The sequence below is a fragment of the Phyllobates terribilis genome, unplaced genomic scaffold (genome assembly GCF_046119375.1).
Source record: "Phyllobates terribilis strain yellow unplaced genomic scaffold, ASM4611937v1 Scaffold_14__1_contigs__length_39327217, whole genome shotgun sequence".
In the NCBI taxonomy this organism is placed as follows: Eukaryota; Metazoa; Chordata; class Amphibia; order Anura; family Dendrobatidae; genus Phyllobates; species Phyllobates terribilis.
The window spans coordinates 18,068,148-18,095,469 of record NW_027362774.1 but is presented as its reverse complement, the minus strand read 5'-3'; the positions used below and the strand labels follow the sequence as shown (position 1 = coordinate 18,095,469).

The 27,322-nt window shown below is 43.0% G+C and overlaps 1 protein-coding gene across 2 annotated transcripts in view; it reads left to right on the top strand.

Moving 5' to 3' along the window:
• The first annotated feature begins 2,576 nt into the window (after positions 1 to 2,576).
• The window catches only part of ZNF469 (zinc finger protein 469), a 562,435-nt gene continuing 537,689 nt past the window's right edge, over positions 2,577 to 27,322 (top strand). For both annotated transcript variants that reach the window (XM_073659717.1, XM_073659716.1), the window contains exon 1: positions 2,577 to 2,731. The gene's annotated coding sequence lies outside the window, so the exon portion shown is untranslated. The remainder of the gene's footprint in view (positions 2,732 to 27,322) is intronic.

The following is a 27,322-nucleotide window of genomic DNA, read 5'->3' as shown; positions in this document are numbered from 1 at the left end:
TTCAGAGTCCACAGTACCATGTCTGCCACATATTATTGTGTCTGCAGCTTTTATGCAGAACTATGTGTTACCATGTATATTTTCGCTCGCTTGCTGATTGCATGTTTTAAGAAGAGGACACCTGGTAGCCTTACAGCTGGATCAGAGGACACAAAGTTTGTTTGTAGTCTGTGACTGGAGATGACTAGCTCTTCATAGAAATAGCAGACACAAAACAAAAATGTATGGTCCACAAATTGAATGGGCACTTTTCTCAATAATACACATTAATTTTTGTGATTTTCATTTCTCCATGAAATCCCCAGCTTACACCAGTAATGGGCTGCGAGCTGCAACAGTACATAAAGGGCACATCTACTGAGCCCAAATTGTCAGAAGCGTTTAGGGAACCCAAAACCATTCTCTGAGGCACAAGTAAATGCCGAAATTGATGGGATGAAACCAACTGTGCATGCGCGACCACCGAACTGGATATCTGCTGGTGCAAATTGTTAAGAATTGGTAAAAAGAGGAGACACAAGCTGAGCTATAAAATAATGAAATTCTACATTACAAATTTGTCTATTTGTTGATCACTTATGAACTTATTTTGCTTAATCGGAAAACTATTGTCAATGCATACAGTCATGAGTGAAAATGTTGGCACCCTTCAAATTGTTCCACAAAATGAAGTATTTCTCCCAGAAAATTATTCCAATTGCACACATTTTGTTATACACAGGTTTATTTCCTTTGTGTGTATTGGAACAACACACACACAAAAAAAAAAATAACAGAAGAAAGAAAAGGTGATTTCACGCAAAACCCCAAAATAGGCTGGACAAAATTGTTGTCACCTTTCCAAAATTGTGGATAAACAACTTTGTTTCAAGCAACTGATGCTTGTTCACACTCACCTACGGCAAGTAACAGGTGTGGGCAATATGAAAATCACACCTGAAACCAGATATAAATGGGAGAGGTTCACTCAATCTTTGCATTGTGTGTCTGTGTGTGCCACACTAAGCAAGGAGAACACAAAGAGGAGAAGAGAACTGTCTGAGGACTTAAGAACCAAAATTGTTGAATAATATCAACAGTCTCAAGGTTACTAGTCCATCTTCAGAGATCTTTGTCTACGAAGCGCATCATCAAGAAGTCTACAACCCATTGCACTGTAGCTAATCTCCCTGGAAGTGGACGGCAGAGAAAAATTGATGAAAGGTTACAACGCAGGATAGTCCCAATCAAGGTCCAAAGAAATTCAAGCTATCCTGCAGGTTCAGGGTGCATCAGTGTCAGCACGAACTATCCGTCGACATGTGAATGAAATGAAACGCTATGGTAGGAGACCTCGGAGTACTCCACTGCTGACATAGAAAAATAAAAAAGCTAGACTGCAGTTTGCGAAAATGTACGTGAGTAAGCCAAAAATCCTTCTGGGAAAGCGTCTTGTGGACAGATGAGACCAAGATAGCGCATTCTGGTAAAGCACATCATTCTACTGTTTACCGAAAACGGAATGAGGCTTACAAAGAAAAGAACACAGCACCTACAGTCAGATATGGTGGAGGTTCAAAGATATTTTGTGGTTGTTTTGCTGCCTCTAGCACTGGGTGCCGTAGCTGAGAGCAAGGCATCATGAAAACTGAAGATTACCAAAGGATTTTAGGTGGCAATGTAATGCCCAGTGTCAGAAAGCTGGGTGTGCGTCCTAGGTCATGGGTCTTCCAGCAGGACAATGACCCCAAAAATACTTCAAGAAGCCCCCAGAAAAGGATGGAAACAAAGTGCTAGAGAGTTCTGAAATGGCCAGCAATGAGTCTGGATCTAAATCCCATTGATCACCTGTGGAGAGATCTTACAATTGCTGGTGAGAGAAGACGCCTTCAAATATGAGATCTGGAGCAGATTGTAAGAAGAATCCAAGATCCCAGCTGAGGAGGAAGAAGATTTTTGATGGTTATAGGAAGTGAATGATGCACCTATAGATGGCTTAGGAGGGTTGATCCTAGTGACAAATTCCATTTAAGGTACAATGAGCTGGTCAGATCCACCCTCACATTACAAGATCCTAGAGTGACGCTACTACATGAGATCTGCAGAACTTATAAGACCTGAATACCATCGCTAATGAAGTAATGGTCAGCTAAACAAGCATCGTGGCCTTCTGCTCTTCCCAGATGGCGTCATTGAAGCTTTTTTTTTTTTATCATATCAACAAAATGAGTAATTTGCGTCACACGTCATTAACTAATACAGTCATTGTGATGCAATGTATCAGAGCCACGGAACTTTCCTAGCCGTATGTTAATCTAGAAGTCTGTCCTAAATGTTGTCCTCTCAGCAAAATAACTCTAGCGAACTAAATGGAGATTAGATATAAGATCCCCTATTATAATGCACATCATGGACACAGAATATCTTTATATCAAAAAGTATTAAACAGATGGAACCCCCCTCCCCCAAACCTGTCATCTGTAAATATATTATTCTCATAACTGGATAAGTATGGACTCTCAATAGAGCGAACGTTCAGCTGGATCAGGGTTAAATATCTGTAAAGGGGGTGGAGAAGGGAATCCCAGGCTGGAACTTGAGACTTCAGCTGAGAAAGAAGGTTTCAGACATAATGATGCAGCTCAGCACACAGAGTCTCAGGATGAGAATGTAACTCACAGGCTGGGAGGAATGTCCACAGTGATTCCTATAGGGAGGACCTATAGCCATGCATGAGACTGTCACCTGCAGGGTAAGTGCACAGCTGAAATGGACATGTCCCACATTCTGTACCTGCTATAAGTCGGACCCTGCGCAGTCTGAACCAGGGCTGCAGCCCCTGTGCATATAATGTGCAGCTGTTCTCCTGCTGTGTATGGTGCATTACCTGTAGAGGTGGTGCTATGGCCGCTGATCACACAAACGCTGCATTTTTACAAATTGATAACTGTTGTCACTATGCCAAAATGAGTTTTCTGCCGGGTTTAACCTGTTGCTTACCGTACACAGCGGTGACTTGGGTAATGGCAAGTGCATGGTAGAGTATGTAGCGTACGCTAAAAGCATTGTTATTCAGAAAATCGCTGTGAAAATCTGCAAACTGTCATAGGAAACAAAGGGGCGCCTGGTATAAGTGAAGAGGTCTGGATTCGGGGAGAGGCCTCTCAGACCATTGTTGCAGTACTCAGTTCTGGTTTGGTTCTTGACAACTTTGTGATTGGATATGACATGTGCTTGTTTTTTTTGCTGTCGAGCAATGTTAATTAAAGCCGGAAAAAAATTTGCCTGGAATATGGTGTTAATGTGGATTAAACAGAGGTGGCGTGAATGATTTTTTTGCACAGGAATGAATGGTGATGCCGTGCACTATATTTAGTCGTTATGATGCAACGACATACCAGAGAAAGTCAGAAAGTGAACGAGGTGGCGTCCTTGAGCTAGAGACGGATCAGCGTGAGCTCTTCTACTGTCAAACTCCGGCCATGTGTTCAGAGGGAGCTCGGGAAATACCTGAACACACCGCAGCCAATCAGATGACAGCATCAGGATCACTCAGATCCCAATATTATGAGATCCCAGCAGACGCACGGCCATAAAGCAGAATGAAAAAAAAAACCATAATCCATCTTTACTAGAAAACATCTATTAGAGTAGCGATCGCTACCTTTTCTGCATTTAGCGGCACTAATATATCAGCTGCCGCTCTCCCGGCGGTCGTCATCGGTATCCGATACTCTATAGAGACTCCTGAATCAGGAATATTCCCATTATATAATGGATAATGAGAAATATTGACACAGTCCTTGAATATATCACCTGCTGCCCAGTATCCACATCAGAAGCAAGTAGATCCCAAAAAGTCTTATTATCCTATATAATCGACTAAAATCAGGAAAGATTTAGGTTTCTTCCCTCCAAATCTTAATAAGAATAATTGCGAGCAACAACATAACTTTCTTTTTAGTAATCCAAATGGCCCTGGAATTAGAAACAGATTGAAAGTTTGTAACTTCGTGAAGCTTAACGTCACGGTGACCGCATCTGTCAAAAAAAAAGAGAAACAAACAAAAAAAAATAATAACCCAAAGCTGCAGATCTCTACATGTAGTCACCTCGGACGGCTATTGGCTGACGGTTTCCACAGAGATCAGAACAACTAATGTGGGAGGAAAGGAACTTGGCAAAGTTTAGTTTCTCTTGTATAAAATAAAAGTTCTTAAACTATTCCTAAGTTAGATAAGTTGTTCTCAGAAATGTATGTGACTGCTCTGGAATAATTCCAGGTAGACCGGGCGGCCGGCAGAGAGAGCACTGATCGGATGCAGCGACCGTACAGGTTTTATTATCGGGAAGTGATGGCCATTTGGTTTCTATTTAGGCTTCACTTTGGATATACTTTGCAGAATATACTATAGAATACTAATTTCTAAAAATATTAAGAGAATCACTCGTTAATCAATCTGCTAAGTAAGATAATGGAGGATTATATTTTCCAAGGGTTTATTGTGTATCTATCTGCCAAATACTATTTGGGAGAAGCCCACCGGAGGCCTGAAGCAAGGATTTCATATTGCGCCCCCCATTCTCAGTCTCTGAACCCCAGCATTGTGGCCATCAGATGGACTGTCATTCAGTTATCAGCCCTGAGTAAGAAGTGTGTTACTTGTGAAGTCCATATACTGTATATATATATAATCCATACCCTGGCCGGTCTTCAGCTGAAATCCATCGCCTGCTCCAGTGAGAATGTAACGACACATTATCCGGAAATGACAATGTATTTGTAATCGTTACCAACATTCCACCTTTTTATTTCTCCTGTAAATTCTATCGCTACTTTTCCCTTTGATCTTATAATTTTTAAGGGTTATTTACTATGAAATAATTCTGGACGTACAACTGTAAGGATGGGAAGGAATGCATCTCTTTTGGAAATTAAAAGAGCGTATTAGAAGGGTAGGCGACCTGTAATCTGACAAGTGCGGCTGAACCAGAGCCATAGATTCACGGAGGGACTCCCTGCGGCGCACTCAACCTCGGCTTAGACTTTACAGATTATTTCCCAAAACAGAGTATTGGCGTAAAAGCAGAAAAAGTGAGAGGAGCACAGGTGCAGATATCAACTTTTCTCTTACACAATATTGGTAGAATTACACCCTGTATGTCTATTAATATACACACAGCTTGGCGGCTTCTTCTACTATTGAGATTTTGTGTATTTATTGCCACAGGTACGTCATATAAAAACACATGTAGGTGTAATGGTCACTTAAGGAATCAATGGAATATATATATATATATTTATATATATATTGAGTGGATAGTAGTTGGCACATTCCTGACAACCCAAATAAATTCTTTTCATCATCATCAATTAAAACGACAACTGCAAACCTCTGTGGTTCAGGTGACATAACTGCCATGATTTGCAAAGGAAATTATTCAACTACATTAATACCTATCAGGCTTAGAAGCGAAGAGTCGAGCACTTTATAGACCTGTGATTACATGATGAAGCAGTAACACTGAAAAGCGAAACGCGCGTTGGGGTCCAAGTGGGTTCCTGTGTGCCAACCTGCTGCACTGTCTCTTTTCCCCATCCTGCTCTCTGGTAAGCCATGGTCATTATATTTGATAGATACATTATCTATGTGCTCACAAAAGTTTCATAATGACCTGGTTGTGCCTACCCTATTCATGCAATATTGGTGTGTTATTATGACTTGTCACTCTTTAACTCTAGCCTATTTTTGGGATATACAAACCTGTGCATCTTAAAGAAATTTTTCTAGCATAGGTCTGTGCATGATTGGAATATATACATATTTATAACTGTATGCATTGCTGTGCACACTTTTTGTACTAATCTTCCTGTCTGTTCTGTCTGTATTTTATCTATTCATGCTTTTTAATACATACCTAATAAAAATGGTTTTTATTTGCATCTATAATACTCCGTATTCCTCCTGATTTAATAATGTCTTAACTTGGAGTTGGATGGGGTTGCAAGGCCGTGATTTCCCGGCTGTGCCCCCCGGTATCGATATAAATAATGCCTGATCTGGGACTATTTGTGATTACATATAGGGATGTAGATTTCCTGACATTGTGGATCCATGTAAGACCATAAGGCAGTCAGGTCATGGGCTGCTCTCCTCTTGGTATTATTCCTGGTGTTGAGATAATAAATGCAGAGCAATATTCATTGAGAAGCTGCAGGAGATAATAAAATGAACAGTAAATTTCCCCCAAATTGTCAGCAGACTCTCAGCCGCTTAATAACGATCTGTGCTCTGCTGACGGGAGGCACAAAAAGCTGCAGGGGATCTGATATTCTCCAGCAAGCAACCACTGATGAGTTCAGCTCTTGGGTCATAATTCTGTTGCACATATAGTCCACGTGTGCAGAATTTAAAGAGTCGCTCCAGATTGGACATACACATCGGCAATTCTCCACTGATCTCCTATTGGCAGAATGCCTCCATCACTTTCTTCAATGAGAACTATCCTGCACCTACAGAAATCACTCAGCAGCTGCCCTTCACTATCTGTAGATTCAGCACAATCTGATCAGTAATGGAGGAAATCACGCAATGAGCCCCCGGATATCTCAGACTCTTAATATCTAATAAGAACGTTATTCCTCCCGCATATGAGAATAGTGTGGAGTTTTCTGATTACGCTGCTCTTGCTCCGTTTTGCTGGTAACATTACTACTGTATCAGCTTACTGAACTATATACTATGGGGCCGTACATAGTACCGCGAGGTTCGGCTTTGGGACAATTTGCACATTTTCTACTCTTGAATCTGGATCTTCTGCCAAACTGCTTCATCCTACAGGGAGATTTAGAAACAATGTACATATTCAGTGAGATCCAACTGGATTTATTACAATGTCCTAGGAAATGTATGAATTGTAATGTATGGATTCCCTGCTGCTACAATGTAACGATATCTCCCGCTCCTGGGGATACAGAGTAACACGCAGGTTCTTGTACTGTTTGCATTGCTCGGTGCGAGCGATTCCTCGCAGTCTCTTTTCTGTCTAAGTACTGACACGTGTATAGGAGGATTCGCTTCCTCTGAGATGATATGTTAATAAGGATCGCGCACAAACGTCAGAATTGTCGTTGCAAATATAATACTTCCACATTTTTCATTTCAGATAGTTTTTTTTCCTATGCTTTTTATTATCTAAAATCACAGAGCAGAAATAAAAGGGCTTATATAAAAAAAAAAACGCTGCACAAAAATACTGCCATCAGCCGCAGACAGAACCGACCCGAGGAGATCACATTATGCTAATAATTGTAGTAATTACAGCAGTGGATCAATATTCTGATCAGGTGTTATATTGTCCAGATGATGGGATTTCACAGCTCGGCCTGTTCATATCATTAATTGATGTCATTTCAATGTGGAGGGGGATGTAATGTTTTATGTTTTTATGAAGATTATTGATTCTTCATACGATGAATGGATCTAGATCCGGCTCTGCCGCGCGTTGTCTCTCGTATTATACGACATGTGGGATCGATGAGCTTGAGATGTAGCAGAGATGAGATTGTCCTTATTAGAGATCTGTAAACTACAACCACCTGTCTATTCAGTGGCCCCATAATTCTTTAATGTTACAGGATTGATGAGTCTGTAATGATCTGTAGCCGCCATCATTAACTACTAGAGACTTCACTGATTCAATACAATTTCCGTAACTATCGCTGAGAAGATACATATTGTTCCCTCCTGACGAAGGGTAACCGAAACGCGCGTCGGGGCTATAGCTCCACGTGTGCAGCTCTCTCCCTTGTGCTCTGGTGCCCTGCCTCTTTATCTGTATGGCCCTCGTGGGACTCCCTGGTATGTATGTGTGGGGTCCCTTGTTGATATATGACTATTTACGGCAGTAAGATTTATATGGTATCATACAATTACTAAATATTATGGGCACTTGACTATAGGGGATTGACTATAGGAAATTATTTCATGGTGTATTCCAATGTATTGTATTACTTTATTGTACTATTTGTGAATATATCTAAAATTTCTGTGCAAAATTTTATGCTGTACTACGTGGAGCTGGATATGTATGGTTCATACTGGCTGCATTTATATCTTACCCCCATGTCTGTTTGTTATTATTATCCCTAATAAACTTTGTTAAATTTCTATATAAATATGAAGGCTTAATGATCGTTGTTTTTCTGTTTTTGATTTATATTGTTCCCATAGTCTAATGCGTCTCATCCCATTCCGGCTGTCATTCCCCTATAACATGACATCATTGATTGCTATTTTGCTAATTTCGCCTTCATTTTCAGAAAGTGAAAAGTAACTCTTTTTTAGGTTTATTGCCTCAATCTGTTCCATAAAGTCACGGCTAAACGTGGGACAAAGGGGCTGATTTATCAGATTTAATTTTCGGAATTCTGCTGTAAAACTATTTGAAATGTTGCAAAATTTTACTGCAGCGCGTAGTTGTGCAAAAATTGTGTACCTTTTGGGAATATAACACTGAAAAGTGTGTAAGTAAAAATGGAGCATGGTCAAGAGAGGCCAAAAAAAAATCATCATAAGTCACACCACAGTCGGAGACTGGAGAACATTTCTTATGCTGGTGCCCAGAACCTGATTCATTAAAAATCAGAGGACTAATAAGTGGACTGGAATATAAACCGCCAGTGATGAGGAGTCAGTCCCAAAGTCCTCACTTTCTTTTAACACACACCGTGTACTAGAGCGGGATCCTGGGAATGGGATCGTCTGCGCTGCCCACCTCCCACGACTCACTAGTATTTTTGGGTGTCAATTTTTCTTGAAATCTAGAAAACGTTCTTAATGCAGAATATGTCGGCAAATAACCCAAATTCAAGCGTCAAGTCAGATCAGTCTTCACAGACGTCACGCAAAAAACTCCGGAGCAGAAAGCAATGGATACAAAAAAACTGGCCACAATTTATACGCCGCTTTCCGTTTGGCATCTGACACATGTTAATGTGCAATTAATGTTCTCTTGAGTGGCCCAAAATTCCTAACAGAAACCCTGCTGGCAGGGCACAGGTTAAGAATATTTATTTAAGAGCTGATCCAAGGAAAACGGTGAAATGTTCGTGTCTGGGAATGCTGGGGAGGATGGTCAGAGGGGGACATCCCGTTGGGTCCATATTACATAGTTCTCTGACAACCTGTCCGTTCTATCTTGGCTACTGCCAGGACAAGGTGATGAAAGGTTCCTGGCAGAACATGCGGCCCATGGTGGTGCCAACTGTCTCTTACTTTGGGGAGACTGCTGGAATATTACTAAATCTTCAGTATTACCACAACTCGCCTGTTTCCTTCAACGTGAATCAGAAAGAAGCCAATCCATTTAATAAATCAGAAAGCCAATGTCAATAATGGAATATCATGGTGTTGGAATTTGTGACAAGAAGGTATTAATGTGTTATTGGCCCATCTGATAGATGTGCAATCATAACATGTCAGGGCGTTTAGTGTTTATTATACCGCACCCATGTATTTGGTGACCACAGATGGCTATTTATTGCCTCTCAGGACAACAATGTGAGCGCACATCACCGCATCTCCCCCACCTTGTGTTTATGGAACAAAAACCCAACACATCTGATCCAAGTCCTCGTCTCTTACTAACACACTGATGCAGCTATTCCCGAGCCATCGGTAAAGTTTAGCCCTGAGTTGTGATGTCCCCTATAAAACAGCACTATGTGCGTTTCCATCAATTAGGCTCAGAACGGTAGAAGCCTGTGTTATACGCGGTTTCATTTTTCTGTAATATTTAGTTTGGTACAGATCCCTATATACTGATCTATGCCTTACCACGATGCAAAAAAATTGGCTTCCACCAATCCAGTGACAGAGGCATAAGTCCACCCTTACTACATGTTACATGCTACCAAAATGCTATGGCCCCAATAACCAAACAGTTTTGCCAGAAATCAGGCTTAAAAAGTGTTAAAAATTAATTAGAATTCTGCGTGTAACTTGCTATGGCACAAAAAATATTTGTCTTTGTACCAGTTCCGGAAACTAGAAGTGGTCCGAGCTTAACAGGGTTAAGACTAGTATATAAAGTGCAGTCATTTCTATATTTAAATATTTAATTTTTTTTGCTAAAGGCTCCAAAGGAAAAGGTAAAATCTAAACCTCCTGGGCTTAATGCAAAATCTGTAGCAGTGTCGTCACTCACTAAGTGTCACTTATGATACTGGCGTCTTGTTATATGGCTGGGCAGCCTTTGTGCTGTCATGATGCCTCCGCTCAGTGAGTGACAGCTCAGTCATCCAACCTAGTGCAAGGGCGTGCTGAGCCATCAGTATTTTGATAAACAGCTCAACTGTCCAATCTGAGACTGGGAGGTGCTGAGCTTCCTTCAGATGCTTTTTGTTCTAAGTGATTACCCAGCTACTTAGCTAAGCGGTCAGTCCCAGATCTCTGCCAGTCGTAGCATTTGTTCGGAGGTGCTTTGCCTTGTATTCCTGTGCTCTGTTTGTTGATCTATTGCTGCCTGACCTTGGATCTTGTTTTGATCATCCGTTTGCCTAACCCCTTTGCTCTGATCCGCTATCTTCCTGCTATTCTGACCTTAGATCGTGACCTGACTTCGCCTTTGTCTTTTCCCTATGGTCTCGTGCTCTCTTGGTATCTGACCCCGGAACGTTTGACTACCCTGCGTCACGGCTTGCCCGTGAGTAGTGACTATCGTCACACATGCCACCCCAGGCTCCACGGCCTGGGTGCGATTGCTGTGATTTTCTTTTTGTTTAGTGTAGAGTTTCTTTGCAGTTTTCCTTTTGAGGAGTGCATTGCAAACTTGAGAAAGGCAGAACAACGCCTGTACCTACCACAAATACAGAACGAGGGGGTCACAAGCTCCGCGCTGCAAACTGGGCATCAAAGATATAAATGGTAGTTCTAGTAGCGGCTCTCCCAGTGTCATTCCAGAGCTGTCACCTGTAATTTACATTGATCTATCCAGAGAAAACTTCTCAGATCACAAGCCCCAAATGATGGGTGAAGCAAGACTGTACAGGAATAAATACGTTAAGAATTTGACAGTAACCTCCTTGTGCTGTGTACATATTCCACTAATATCACATATTTTCTACAGCATGGGTGTAACGTGTGCTTTCAGGCAATTTGTTCATGCATTAGTGGGAGCAGTACATGTTTTCTCTACAATAATTGAAGTCTTAAGGGAAGAGCCAGTGTCATTGTCTTGTATACCGGGCGCTTGTGATGGTCTGATGGGGAGTTAATGGCTGTGTAACACATTTACTGTAAGTCTATCCGAGCTTGTAATGTCGAATGGAGGAGAACAATCTGTGTGTAATCAGAACTGGTCAAGCTCCAGCGCAGTCAGATGGTCCGTACTACAACACCCAGCAATGCCTAACTGTAACTCTTTATTAAAAGGGAAATCTAGGACTGACTGACTCGGTAATTGACCACTAAAGTGCATTAATCTCCTGGAAAATGTTATTCTACGATACGGACTGAAGATGACAATGTACCGAACGCACGTTACATGGTGTGGAAGCGGACAGCTCTAGAAAGAAAAGGAAATGACTGAAGTTTGTTATTGCTTGTCCTAAGCACCAACATATTCCTCAGCGCTGTCTAGATTGTATCCCAGGCCATTATTCCGCCCTCCACACGTCATGTACAATGTGACACCACGACAGGATGGGGAGGATCCGCAGCTTCAGCTGGCACTAAACTCTGATGGTTCTTTATGCAATAAAGAACCAATAAAGTCCATTACTGAATAACCCACATGGTGTACTTTTTCTACACGTTGGAAATATTTAGCTACATATCATCACCAGAAAAAGATATATGTATGAAGATGATGTGCCCCCTGGACCGTGGGATACTCGGTGCCGGGCCGGTCGTTGCTTGGGGAGATGTCACAGTGGCGGTGACCCGGTCCGTGACCCAGGGCGGTCATTCAAAAGGGGAATTATTTATAGGAAATTTATAAGGTTTTTATATACAGTTTGTGACGCCACCTGTGGTATGCGGCTATGTAGAGCCGCCGCTGCGCAGCAGGTCCTCTGGAGCTGGTGTTTAATGCAGCAGAGTTGGTTTGGCTCTCCACAGGTAGAGCTTAGCTCCAGGGCAGCTTAGAGATGTTGTAGATGTTATAGGTGATGCTGGGCGTTGTAGTGCAGGGGTGATGGCGCAGATAATAATCACAGAGACAGTGGGGTGCAGTCTTCAGGGTCTTTACTCATGGTTGTTGCAGTCCAAGTTACAGGTACCAGTGTAACTTCCCTCGTCGTGCTGCGCTTACTCAGGGAGGGGTTCAGCCAACCCTCAGATATCTCCGGAGTACTTAGCGGGACCCCCTTCTGTGTGTTCTCTCTTTCTGGCCGTCTTCCTACACCTCACACCTAGTGTCCCAATCCAGTACCCGCGGGCCTTGTCGGGCGACGTCTGTTCCGTCCCCTGGGTCCTCTATGGCTACCTTCTTGGTGAGACTGATGTGGACTGTTGGCTACAGGACTTGAAATACTACAGCCTCCGGTTTCTAGTTGAGACGTACAGTCTTCCGCTAGTTGAGGGACCGGTCCCCTTTGTGCAGCCTGACCCCTCCACCTCCTGGTGGATTCGGGCGTACGGGTGGCCTCCAGCACTGCCCGTACCCCTGGGGTCCCTTCTTAGTTCCTGGAGCCTTCCCTGCTCCTCTCTCCTTCCTCAGCCTTGGGCCTCTCTGGCTAGGCCCTCCTCCAGAGCAGAGCTCCTGAAGAGCCTCTGCTCCCTCCACTGTCCTCCTCTGACTCACTCCTCTCACTGACTGACCTGTCCTTTCAAGATGGTTCCCTCTTTTATATCACTTCCTTTCATGTGCTCCCCTGATCTACGTCCTCCACCCACACCCACTACATGGTTCCCCCTCACTTGGTTCCCCTCCACTCCAGCCAGGGACCAGGGACTGTGCTCTCCCTTAGGAGCAATCTCGCCCTGCCCTACTGAAGAGGATGTGTTGGATGCAGGTGTTAGGGTCCCGGGCAGCACTCCTTCCTTACCTGAGAGTGAGATACCACACCTCTGGGTGAGATGCAGTACCTCTGTGGCAACTGAACCCTCAGGGGCACCACATAAATATTCTTCATCAGTTGTGTAATCACTAAAGGATCTGAGGCCGGTGAAATCATACACGTATATCGTCTTACTGCAAAGTAAGAAGAGGAGACCCACTATAGAGAAATAGGAGGTATCTAGTGAGCATGTGCGACTTCTAATGTAAAAACTACAGGACGTGTCCATGGGAAACCAGGTAGACAAAAGCCTCTGACATGCACGTTTTCTAGGGGTGATACCCGAAGTAGCCAACACTTTGGAAAATCGACTGCATTTGACAGCTTTGTTTTAGGATTTTAAGCCACTGAGGTGTGTGACTTATATTGTCAGAATAACCTTTTAAGAAGTAAGATGATTCTTCCCAGGTTTTTATTCTTTAATCTTTTTCTGTTGCATGAGTGGGGTTAAAAAAAAAAAAAAAATTCACATGCGCTGGATGAATAATGTTACTGCGTTTGATGAGGACTGTGCCAATCCCCTCATCAAATCCTAAACATGTGAATGGGGCAAACAATATTTTCTATATATTGAGACACCCTGTCTGTGGAAGATCCTGTATGACATGTTCTTTAGCTCAGGGATGGTTTACATTACAGTAAGTGAAATCTTCCTGGAGGTGCGAGCGAAACCCCCACTTCATACTTTCCACTAGATTTCTCGGAAGCCCTGGAAGGCATATTCCACGGCAGGAATGTTTGTTAGCAGGACATAATGAAGCAGGATTTCAGGCCACTGAGATCCATTAACCATAACCCGACAGGATAAATGGCTCTTTATTAGTTACAATGAATCGAGTGAATGTAGGAGCTCGGTGACACAATGACACAGACAAAAGTTATCAGTAGAACCTTCTCCTAGATACAATTTATACATAGTATCCAGTGACAGGATACAGAATCAGAAGCTCTGTTCTCTCCTGGACCAGGAGTGATCGGCTTTTTGTTGGGCTGCGGTTGGGAAGATAAAGGCAGTAAATGGAGAGTGTAGAGTGAAGCATGTGTTACCATGGAGGGGTTTAGTCTTTACGGAAATTATCTGATGAAAGACTAGATGTATATCATCTCACGTCTTGGAGAGAAGCTCATTAACTACCGCTGTGATATTGCAGCAAGAAAGGTGTCTAAACAAGCACAATGGCCGGACAATAATAAAGCTGCGCGTCTTACAGTGTGGTCAAGAAATTAACGCCATTAGTCCCTGTCTTGGGTCATCTACAAGCACAGAAATAATGAATAGATGGATCTGAGCCAATGTACATAGCGATGTGTGGAGTCTGACTAGGAAGCGAGGCTTTCGCTGGGCTCTTCTCTTTAGCTGGTGCCAAGGGACTGTGTGATGTCGGGATAGTGAACAGCTGCGGGGCATAAAGCGGATTGGGCAGAAGATTATCTGCCTCACATCCTGATGATCTTCACATCAATATCTGTATTTATAGAAAATGAAGCGAACACCATGGTACAATATCATAGTCAATAAACAGGGTACTCCTCAATCGAACATTAAGCCTAGAAAAATTGGAGTACAACACCCTACAAATCAAATATAGGACAATATCCCCCCGAGGAAGCCACGCGAAAAGCGCGTCGGGGCTGCAGCACGGCGGTGTGGTCACTCTAGTCCCCCATGGGTGAGTCCCTGACCTTGATTTTTTCTCCCGTCTTGGTCACTTGACCTTCCCTTTTGAGTACTGGTTACCCTCTATACCTGGCAATACTTCTCTCACTCAGGTCCTTGAGCCTTTATACATGTTCTATAGCCGTGTGCATTATGTATACATGCTATTCTATCTGCTCTATGAACTATTCATTTATTGAAGGGATGATTTACCTCTTTTCCCGGGGGACCCACTAATAAATTGCCGTATCTGCTTTGTGTGTACTCCTACCCTGTATGACCCCCCTTTTTAATTGTTACACATATTTTTAATTTTTCTATCAAATAAAAGTTTTTTTAAATACATCAATATTGTCCTATATTTGATTTGTAGGGTGTTCTACTCCAATTTTTCTAGGCTTAATATCTGTATTTATGTCTGCAAACAAAACGTAAGCTGACGGAAGGTCACTGTGTGCTGCTATGACTTTTCTGTATGTGAAATCCGTTTTTTATGAACTTTATTCGAAGAGGCTAGTCTTACTGCTCCTCAAGTGCATACATCGCAAATGACACCTGGTGCAGCATTTCCGCAGACCCAGCATAGTTACGTAGTTATATAACCGTGAGGACTTGAGAGTATGGGAAGGGGTGGAGATAGGTTGTTGCATCCAATCTACAGAAAACCAAGAGGTAAAGGGTCCAGCACCATTTAAACATGTTAGCATCTCATGCAGCTCTTACTTATAGCATCTGAATATTTTCAGGAAAGCAAGTTGAAATATTACCAATTAGTAAGTAAAAACAACAACTCTGAAACAGCACAGATTGGTCTAATTGACCAAAACACGTTGCCCAATATTGCCCCTACAGAGCACAAACACTAGAGGCGATTTCCACCTCTACAGTTAATGAAGAATCATCTGCTTTCCTCCCTATCTACAGCCTGAGAGCTGCCTCCCTAATAACATGAATACTTCCCCCCTTCTTTGATTTCGTATTTACAACCACCTCTCTGCTGCTATCTCTAACACTAAGAAAAGGGAAGGTTGAGTAGAAAGACGTCAGAAGCAGAAGCGCAGCCGGGACAAATATCCTGGTTAACCAAGCTAGGTGAAGGACTCGGAAGTAGCAAAATGATGGGAAATTTTAAAGACGATGTCCTCTACTGGACAACCCCTTCTTAAATTAAAAAAAAAATAAAATCAATCAGCCAATAGAAGCTAAGAGTATAAACAAATGGTATATGCTTCTATACATCTCATTCGCATTAGCCCAAACCTTTGGTGTGCATTCTACTGGGGCTTGGGTGACATTGTCCTCCCTGCTCCGTACATGAGCGATAGAGAAATAGGGCAGTACGTTTCTGCCTCGCTGCTATCGTTCAAAGGAATCTCTCAATCTTGGCAGCAGATAATCTGATATTAATGTGTATATGGAAATTATGCGAAGAAACAAAACTTTGTATTTGACATAGACTCAAAAAACTTGATAAAAAAAACCTACTTTTTGTGATGGAAAAAATCATGTATAGCAGGGAGAATAACTTCATGTTCTTCTAACATGCCAAAAGATTTTGGAGAACATCTCACCATGGATGACTTCAAAAGAGCTATGATATATGTATGCCCAGTTTTTAGATATTCTCATAGTGATCTAACGTTTCTCTGACAAGCACGGCTATCTGACCCAACAGTCTTGTCCCTAATGTGTTCTCACATCAATATTTGTTAGGTTACCGCATATTGTAAATTGAGGACTTTATGTTGGGAGAGGGGCGTTCTCCAGTCCCGAATCCCATCGTGTCCGTTACTTCCAAGGAATATCTAAATTACTGGGTTACGCTCCAGCTCTGGAGATACAAAGCATCTCATAAGTGTTATCATGGTCTTCTGTCAGACTTTTTAAACACCGGTGGCTGTTCTAATGCATCCCATAGTAGGAGAAACCCGAAAGGCATATATCTTAAGATCTCATGCAATCTTCAACCCCTTTGCTAGAGAAATGGAAACCTTTTTGCAAGTTTATTTTAGGGGTTCAATGCATTCCTACATTGTCACAGATCCAAAAACACTCAATAAAATGTTTCTCTAGAGCAGAAATCTTCCATGTCTGCACCATTCACTCCGTCTTTGAGCCAAGGACTGGATTGCATTATTGGGAGGTTTATAATGATAGCAAGGTTTAGTATTTAACCAATTCATATCTATTGGGAATTCTCTCAGTATCAATGACATACTGGCCTTTTACATGAGTTATAATCCAACGGGAGGCTTACAACATGGACTTCTGCTTTACGGGCAGCAGTAACATATCTCTACAATGGATTATTGCCTAAACCATGCGGCATAATTCAACCTAAGAAACAGTTTAATTCCAGAAAGACTAAATCCTGAGTCAGGGATCATAAATCACTGTGTAGTCAAATCCTTCTGTGTTTAAAGAAACCTCTTTACAGCCGTCAGAAAGAGAAGAGATTCTCATGTGGATATTATCTTTTATATACATAACCACTGACATTTCTGAGAGATTATCAGATAGACGGAAAGCAAAAAGCTCCTTCTACATAAACCGGATACAATGTATACTCATAAAACGGCTTTCAGTCCAGTAGAAAGCAACTATGTGATTGTAGTAAAGAAAGTAGTTTACATCATTTTAGCAAACAATAAGAAAATAAATAACATAAAACTCCTCGGAATCTTAAAGGAATATTCCCATCTTATAAAGACATGATAGATTATGTGTCATCCACCACTTTATAGAGTGACGGGGATCTGATCTCTGGAACATTTACTTATTCTGACCTCAACCAACTGGTGCAAAGTGTAAACTGCGGCACAGCTCAACCTAATGGGCCTTTAGGCACTTCACGCAGCTTTCAGAAGTATGAAAATTATAATCCTCTGACTGAGCTCCTGTCCGTGTCCTCTGACCCAGCTCCTGTCCATGTCCTCTGACCCAGCTCCTGCCCGTGTCCTCTGACCCAGCTCCTGCCCATGTCCTCTGACCCAGCTCCTGCCCGTGTCCTCTGACCCAGCTCCTGCCCATGTCCTCTGACCCAGCTCCTGCCCGTGTCCTCTGACCCAGCTCCTGGCCATGTCCTCTGACCCAGCTCCTGCCCGTGTCCTCTGACCCAGCTCCTGCCCATGTCCTCCGACCCAGCTCCTGCCCGTGTCCTCCGACCCAGCTCCTGCCCTTGTCCTCCGACCCAGCTCCTGCCCGTGTCCTCCGACCCAGCTCCTGCCCGTGTCCTCCGATCCAGCTCCTGCCCGTGTCCTCCGACCCAGCTCCTTCCCGTGTCCTCTGACCGAGCTCCAGCCCGTGTCCTCTGACCGAGCTCCTGCCCGTGTCCTCTGACCGAGCTCCTGCCCGTGTCTTCTGACCGAGCTCCTGCCCGTGTCCTCTGACCCAGCTCCTGCCGTGTCCTCTGACCCAGCTCCTGCCGTGTCCTCTGACCCAGCTCCTGCCCGTGTCCTCTGACCGAGCTCCTGCCCGTGTCCTCTGACCCAGCTCCTGCCGTGTCCTCTGACCCAGCTCCTGCCGTGTCCTCTGACCCAGCTCCTGCCCGTGTCCTCTGACCCAGCTCCTGCCGTGTCCTCTGACCCAGCTCTTGCCCGTGTCCTCTGACCCAGCTCCTGCCCGTGTTCTCTGACCCAGCTCCTGCCCGTGTCCTCTGACCCAGCTCTTGCCCGTGTCCTCTGACCCAGCTCCTGCCCGTGTCCTCTGACCCAGCTCCTGCCCGTGTCCTCTGACCCAGCTCCTGCCCGTGTCCTCTGACTGAGCTCCTGCCCGTGTCCTCTGACCCAGCTCCTGCCCGTGTCCTCTGACTGAGCTCCTGCCCGTGCTTCTGTCTCCCACATTAGTAATATGTATCTGGGATATAACCTGCATCTGCATATATTGAAGCGTTGTTAATAGTTAATACATTTTAATGTCTTTTTATGTAATTTTTCGTTACTTCCAGGGGTTAGGAGTTGACACTGAATTTTGTTCTCTCAAACCTACTGAAATCAGCAGCAAAGTTCGACCATCTAATGTGTATGGGGCTTTCTGACTCTCCCCCCACGAAGGATTTTGGAAGAAAGAAGGAGAGGGATGGCGCCTGATCCATTTATTCCCCCACGAGATAAGTCACCGCGCCAGCTGTATCTTAATGGTACAAAGTGTCTGACAGCAGATTATTTCTCCGTCCCTATTGATAATGCATCAACATTCAGATGATCATTGATGATTATAGGGAAGATGAAAGTAATATCTACTGGTTAAAGAAGCATTCCGCAAACAGCTATCTGAGATGGAAGAGTACCCTAAGCCTCAATCAGCCGTACTGATCATTGTTAACAGCAGCACTCGCCCCATGTAAATGGGGAATGTGCTGCCGACAACATGATGTTCCATGGGGACAAGACAGTAGTCAGCCCGTGTGAACCAGAGCTCATCATTTTGTACATGGCAGATCAGAGCTTATTACATAGTTTTAAGGTTGAAGGAAGACTAAGTCCATCTAGTTCAACCCATAGCCGAACATGTTGATCCAGAGGAAGGCAAAAAACCCCATGTGGCAAACTCTAAGCTCCACATTGGGGAAAAAAATTCCTTCCCGACTCCATACGACAATCAGACTAGTTCCCTGGATCAACGCCCTATCAAGGAATCTAGTATTTATAACCTGTAATATTATACTTTTCAGGAAAGACATCCAGGCCCTTCTTAAATTTTAGTAGTGAATCCCTCATTACAACATCATGCGGCAGAGAGCTCCATAGTCTCACTGCTCTTACAGTAAAGAATCCCGTCTGTGATTATGATTAAACCTTCTTTCCTCCAGACGTAGAAGATGCCCCCTTGTCCCCGTCTCAGGCCTCCGAGTAAAAAGATCAGTGGAAAGGTCTTTGTACTGTCCCCTCATATACTTGTACATAGTAATAAGATCCCCCCTAAACTAAATAACCCCAAGTGTAATAACCTGTCTTGTTATTGCAGACCCCCCAGTCCTCTAATAACCTGTCTTGGTATTGCAGACCCCCCAGTCCTCTAATAACCTGTCTTGGTATTGCAGACCCCCCAGTCGTCTAATAACCTGTCCTGGTATTGCAGACCCCCCAGTCCTCTAATAACCTGTCTTGGTATTGCAGACCCCCGAGTCCTCTAATAACCTTGGTCGCTCTTCTCTGCACCCGCTCTAGCTCAGCTATGTCTTTCTTATACACCGGAGACCAGAACTGTACACGGTATTCTAAGTGTGGTCGCACTAGTGACTTGTATAGAGGTAAAATTATCTTCTCCTCATGAGCATCTATGCCTCTTTTAATGCATCCCATTATTTTATTTGCCTTTGCAGCAGCAGCCTGACACTGGCCACTAAACGTGAGCTTGTCGTCCAACAATACACCCAGGTCTTTTTCAGTGACAGTTTTGGCCAGTGTTTTACAATTAAGCATATAATTATACATTTTATTTCCTCTGCCCAAGTGCATTACCTTACATTTATCCCCATTAAAGCTCATTTGCCATTTATCAGCCCAAGCTTCTAGTTTACATAGATCCTCCTGTAATATAAAATTGTCCTCCTCTGTATTGATTACCCTGCAGAGTTTAGTGTCATCTGCAAATATTTAAATATTACTCTGTATGCCCCCAACAAGGTCATTAATAAATATGTTAAAAAGAAGGGGGCCCAATACTGACCCCTGTGGTACCCCACTGTTAACGGTGACCCAGTCTGAGTGTTTTCCATTAATAACCACCCTTTGTTTCCTATCACTGAGCCAATTCTTAACCCACATACATATATTTTCCCCTATCCCCATTGTTCTCATTTCATGTATTAACCTTTTGTGTGGAACCGTATCAAAAGCTTTTGAAAAGTCCATATACACAACATCCACTGCATTTCCTTGGTCCAGTCCAGAACTTGCCTCCTCATAAAAGCTGATCAGATTAGTTTGACATGAACGGTCCCTCGTAAACCCATGTTGATATTAGGTCATGAGGTTATTCTTCTTCAGATACTCTAGTATAGCATCTCTTAGGAAACCCTCCAGGATTTTACCCACAGTAGAGGTTAAGCTTACTGGCCTAGAATCTCCAAGTTCGGTTTTTGTCCCCTTTTTGAATATTGGCACCACATTTGCTATACGCCAGTCCTGTGGTACAGACCCTGTTATTATGGAATCTTTAAAGATTAAAAATAATGGTCTATCTATGATGTTACTTAATTCCTGCAGTACTCGCGGATGTATCCCATCCGGGCCCGGGGATTTGTCCACTTTAGTGATTTTTAGCCGCCGCCGTACTTCCTGCTGGGTTAAGCAAGTGACATTTAATGGAGAATTTTTGTTATCACTAATCATGTTTTCTGTCATGCGATTTTCTTGTGTAAATACGGTTGAAAAAAAATCATTTAGCATATTGGCTTTTTCCTCATCCTCATCCACCATTTCACCCAGACTATTTTTAAGGGGGCCAACACTATCATTTTTTAGTTTTTTACTATTTATGTAGTTAAAGAATATTTTGGGGTTATTTTTACTTTCTCTGGCAATTATTCTCTATGCCTCAATCTTTGCTGCCTTGATTTGGTTTTTACAGAATTTATTTAATTTTTTATATTTATTTAATGCCTCATCACTACCTACTTGCTTTAGTTCTCTAAATGCTTTCTTTTTGTCACTTATTGCGCCCCTTACAGCTCTATTTAGCCATAGTGGTTTCCTCCTATTTCTAGCATGTTTATTCCCCTAGGGTATATATTGTGCACAGCTCCTATTCAGGATGCTAATAAATGTCTCCCATTTGCTTTGTGTAGTTTTATGTCTCAGGATATCGTCCCAGTTTATTGCACTAAGATCATCTCTCAACCGTTGGAAATTAGCCTTCCTGAAGTTTAGTGTCCTTGTAACCCCTCTACTACACATCTTATTAAAGGTTACATGAAAACGTATTATTTTGTGATCACTATTACCCAAGTGACCCCCAACTCGTATATTTGATATGCGGTCTGGCCTATTGGTTAATATTAGGTCTAGCAGCGCCCCCCTTCTTGTTGGGTCCGGAACCAGTTGTGAAAGGTAATTGTCTCTCATAGTTGTCAAAAACCTATTTCCTTTGCTTGAACTACATGTGTCTGTCCCCCAATGTATTTCAGGGTAGTTGAAGTCCCCCATAATAATGACTTCTCCTTGAGTCGCTGCTTCATCTATTTGCTTTACGAGGATATTCTCCGCTGCTTCCATTATTTTTGGAGACTTATAACAAACCCCTATCAGTAATTTATTATTTTTTCCCCCTCCGCTTATCGCCACCCATAGGGACTCTCTACATTTTCATTAGATTCACATATATCCTCCCGCAAGATGGGTTTTAAGGATGATTTTACATATAAACACACACCCCCCCTCGCTTGTTTGCACGGTCATTTCTGAACAGACTATAGCCCTGTAAATTAACTGCCCAGTCATGGCTCTCATCCAGCCACGTCTCAGATATCCCTACTAGTGTTGAGCAAGTATGTTCTGTCCGAGTATGCTCGGGCCGAGCTCCGAGTATTTACAGCTGCTCGGTGATGTGCATGATTTGCAACTGTTTGACAGTTTTATTACATGTGAGGAATGTGTAAGAAATAGGCATTCCTCACATGTAATAAAACTGTCAAACAGTTAAGGGTTAATAGAACATACTCGCTCAACACTAATCCCTACCATGTCATAATTATTTTCCAACAAAATTAATTCTAATTCCTCCATTTTGTTGGTGAGGCTTCTGGCATTAGTGTACATGCATTTTATGTATCTCTCTGTACCTCTATTCCTTCTTACTTTATTGACTGTTCTAACCCCAACCCCCAATTTCTATATTTGCGCCCAGGTCACTATCTGCACTATCTTCCCCACCTATAAAATGAATACCCCCCCCCAATCCCTAGTTTAAACACTCCTCCAACCTTCTAGCCATTTTCTCACCCAGCACAGCTGCACCCTCCCCATTGAGGTGCAGCCGGTCCCTAGCGTAGAGTCTGTAGCCAACTGAGAAGTCAGCCCAGTTCTCCAGGAACTCAAATCCCTCCTTCCTACACCAGTTCTTGAGCCACTTATTTATCTCCCTAATCTCCCGTTGCCTCTCTGGCGTGGCACGTGGTACCGGTAGTATTTCAGAGAATACCACCTTGGAGGTCCTTGCTTTCAGCTTGCAGCCTAATTCCCTGAAATCATCTGTAACGACCTTCCACCTACCTCTAACTTTGTCATTTGTGCCAATGTGCACCATGACCGCTGGGTCCTCACCAGCCCCTCCCAGTAATCTGTCAACCCGATCAGCGATGTGCCGGACTCGAGAGCCAGGTAGGCAGCACACTGTTTGACGATCCCTGTCTTTGTGACAGATTGCCCTATCTGTTCCCCTAATAATTGAGTCCCCCACTACCAGCACCTGCCTGGCCTGCCCTACTCTCCTATTTCCCCCCTTACTGGAGCTGACACTCCTCCGGCTTTCAGGGGACATGCCTTGCTGCAGCAGTGCTACCCCTGTACCGTCACTCCCCTCATCTGCCAACTTTGCAAACTTATTGGGGTGTGTCAGATCAGGACTAGCCTCCCTGGCACTCTTCCCTCTACCCCCCCTTCTAACTGTCACCCAACTAGTGGCCTCACTGTCCTACAGCTCCCGACTACCACCCTCCCCCACATCTACCCCAGTGAGCAGCTGCTCAGTGAGCAGCAGACTCCTTTCCATATTGTCAATGGATCTCAGTGTTGCCAGCTGCTCATTTAGATCCAGTACCTGGGCTTCCAAGCGCACAACGTGCACACATCTCGCGCAGCAGTAAGCAACCTCGACCGGCTGTTCAAGGAATGTATACATGTGGCAAGATGTACACTGGATAGCATTGCCAATAATGGAGCTCATTTCCTAATGGGGATTGCAATAGACAGAAATGTTATGTAAAAAGAAATTTAAAGAATTAATAAAATACAGACCGCAATTCAGTAATTCAGTCCAATTTCCTCCCTTCCAAACTCCCTGAATCCAAAGTCACTGAAAAACAAGTCACACACTTACTTTCGTTTGCACTTACGCTCCGATCACACTCAGCTCGTTCACACTCACTAACTAAGAAGATTTAAAGAGTTTGTTTGTTTTTCCCCCCTTTATGCAGCAATGCACCCTACAGCTCAATGCCAGGTGACATTTAACCAATCAGCTGCTTTAAAGACTAGAGATGTAACTACTCGTGAATGTTACCTCTCCTGGATCCAGAGGTGGGAGTTGTATCTTCCTCCTACCGTTATCTCTCGCTATTCCTTGGCACATTGGGCTACCATGGAACTTCTGATGTAACACTGTTTAGCCTCATAGGCTGTCTAAACCTAGCATTGCCTTGGACTTGTAACAAACTCAGCTCTGCTACATCGCTGAGTAACTGTGCTATAATGTTGGCCAGCTCTGCCTTGGACTCTGTAGCAAACACAGCTCTGTTATATCTCTGAGTGAAACCTGTCGCACGGCTGTGCTAGCTCTGTGATAAACTCAGCTCCGCTCTTTCATTGAATAACTATGCTCTATTGTTGTGCAGCTCAGCTCTGCTTCACTGGTTCTTCAACACTATGTTAATTCTGCTATGCTGCCAGACCCGCTCTGCCTCTGAATCTGCTATGCAGCTCAGCTCTGCTTCAATAGTACCTCATCGCTGAGTCTACCAATTTGTGGATTAAAACTCTGCTGCATCGGATCTCATGATTCTCTTTTGCTTTTCCTGTTACCATTGTGCAAATAACATCTGAATTTTTCTGCTGCACCAAAATCATCTGTCCATGCTGCAGAACAACCGCTCTTTGGAATAAAAGCTTAGTGGATCCACCTCACCGGGGGAGACATAATATGAAAAGTCATCTTGAGTTGTAAAAAGCTGAAAATATTTATAATATTATTCAATATTGATGGCTCTTAATGCACAGCTAAAGGGCAGTTAGGTGTCAAACCCTCCTTAATAAGCCCATTCCTCTAAGACATACAGGTGCATCTCACTAAATTACAATATCATCAAAAAGTCAATTTATTTCAGTTCTTCAACACAAAAAGTGAAACTCCTATATTATATAGAGTCATTACACACAGAGGGATCTATTATATAGTCATTACACACAGAGGGATCTATTATATAGAGTCATTACACACAGAGGGATCTATTATATAGAGTCATTACACACAGAGGGATCTATTATATAGAGTCATTACACACAGAGGGATGTATTATATAGAGTCATTACACACAGAGGGATCTATTATATAGAGTCATTACACACAGAGGGATCTATTATATAGAGTCATTATACACAGAGGGATCTATTATATAGAGTCATTACACACAGAGGGATCTATTATATAGAGTCATTACACGCAGAGTGATCTATTATATAGAGTCATTACACACGGAGGGATCTATTATATAGAGTCATTACACACAGAGGGATCTATTATATAGAGTCATTACACACAGAGGGATCTATTATATAGAGTCATTACACACAGAGGGATGTATTATATAGAGTCATTACACACAGAGGGATCTATTATATAGAGTCATTACACACAGAGGGATCTATTATATAGAGTCATTACACGCAGAGGGATCTATTATATAGAGTCATTACACACAGAGGGATCTATTATATAGAGTCATTACACGCAGAGGGATCTATTATATAGAGTCGTTACACACAGAGGGATCTATTATATAGAGTCATTACACGCAGAGGGATCTATTATATAGAGTCATTACACACAGAGGGATCTATTATATAGAGTCATTACACGCAGAGGGATCTATTATATAGAGTCATTACACACAGAGGGATCTATTATATAGAGTCATTACATACAGAGGGATCTATTATTTATATAGAGTCATTACACACAGAGGGATCTATTATATAGAGTCATTACACACAGAGGGATCTATTATATAGAGTCATTACACGCAGAGGGATCTATTATATAGAGTCATTACACACAGAGGGATCTATTATATAGTCATTACACACAGAGGGATCTATTATATAGAGTCATTACACGCAGAGGGATCTATTATATAGAGTCATTACACACAGAGGGATCTATTTCACGTGTTTATTTCTGTTAGTGATGATTATGGCTTACAGCCAACGAAAACATAAAAGTCATTATCTCAGTAAATTAGAATACTTTAGAATAACAGCTTGAAAAATTATTTTAAAATCAGAAATGTTGTCCTACTGAAATGTCTGTTCAGTAAATGCCTCAATACTTGGTCAGGCTCCTTGTGCATCAATTTCTGCATCAATGCGGCAATGTGGCATGGAGGGATCAGCCTGTGGCATGGAGGCGATCAGCCTGTGGCATGGAGGGATCAGCCTGTGGCATGGAGGCATCAGCCTGTGGCATGGAGGGATCAGCCTGTGGCATGGAGGGATCAGCCTGTGGCATGGAGGGATCAGCCTGTGGCTGCTGAGGTGTTATGGAAGCCCAGGTGGCTTTGATAGCAGCCTTCAGCTCGTCTGCATTGTGGGGTCTGGGGTCTCTCATCTTCCTCTTGACAATACCCCATAGATTCTCTATAATAGATCCTCTATGGGGTTAAGGTCAGGCGAGTTTGCTGCCAATCAAGCACAGTGATCCTGTTGTGTGTAAACCAGGTATTGGTACTTTTGGCCGTGTGGACAGGGGCCAAGTCCTGCTGGAGAACGACATTTCCATCTCCATAAAGCTTGTCGGGAGAGGGAAGCATGAAGGGCTGTAAAATGTCCTGGTAGACGGCGGCGCTGACTTTGGTCTTGATAAAACACAGTGGACCTCCACCAGCAGATGACATGGCCCCCCAAACCATCACTGATTGTGGAGACTTCACACTAGACCTCCAGCAGCTTGGATTGTGGCCTCTCCACTCTTCCTCCAGACTCGGGGACCTTGATTTCCAAATGAAATGCAAAATTTACTTTCATCTGAAAACAACACCTTGGACCACTGAGAACAGTCCAGGTCTTCTTCTCCTTGGCCCAGGTAAGACGCTTCTGGCGTTGTCTATTGGTCATGAGTGGCTTGACACCAGGAATGCGACACTTGTAGCCCATGTCCTGGATACGTCTGTGTGTGGTGGCTCTTGAAGCAATGACTCCAGCAGCAGTCCACTCCTTGTGAATCTCCCCAAAATGTTTGAATGGCCTTTTCTTAACAATCCTTTCAAGGCTGCGGTTATCCCGGTTGCTTGTGCAGCTTTTTCTACCACACTTTTTCCTTCCACTCAACTTTCCATTAATACGCTTGGATACAGCACTCTGTGAACAGCCAGCTTCTTTAGCAATGACCTTTTGTGGCTTACCCTCCTTGTGGAGTGTGCAAATGACTGCCTTCTGGACATCTGTCAAGTCAGCAGTCTTCCCCATGATTGTGGAGCCTACTGAAATAGACTAAGGGACCTTTTTAAACGCTTAGGAAGCCTTTGCAGGTGTTTTTTGTTAATTATTCTAATTTACTGAGATAATGACTTTTATGTTTTCATTGGCTGTAAGCCATAATCATCAACATTAACAGAAATATACACGTGAAATAGATCACTCTGTTTGTAATGACTCTATATAATATAGGAGTTTCAGTTTTTGTATTAAAGA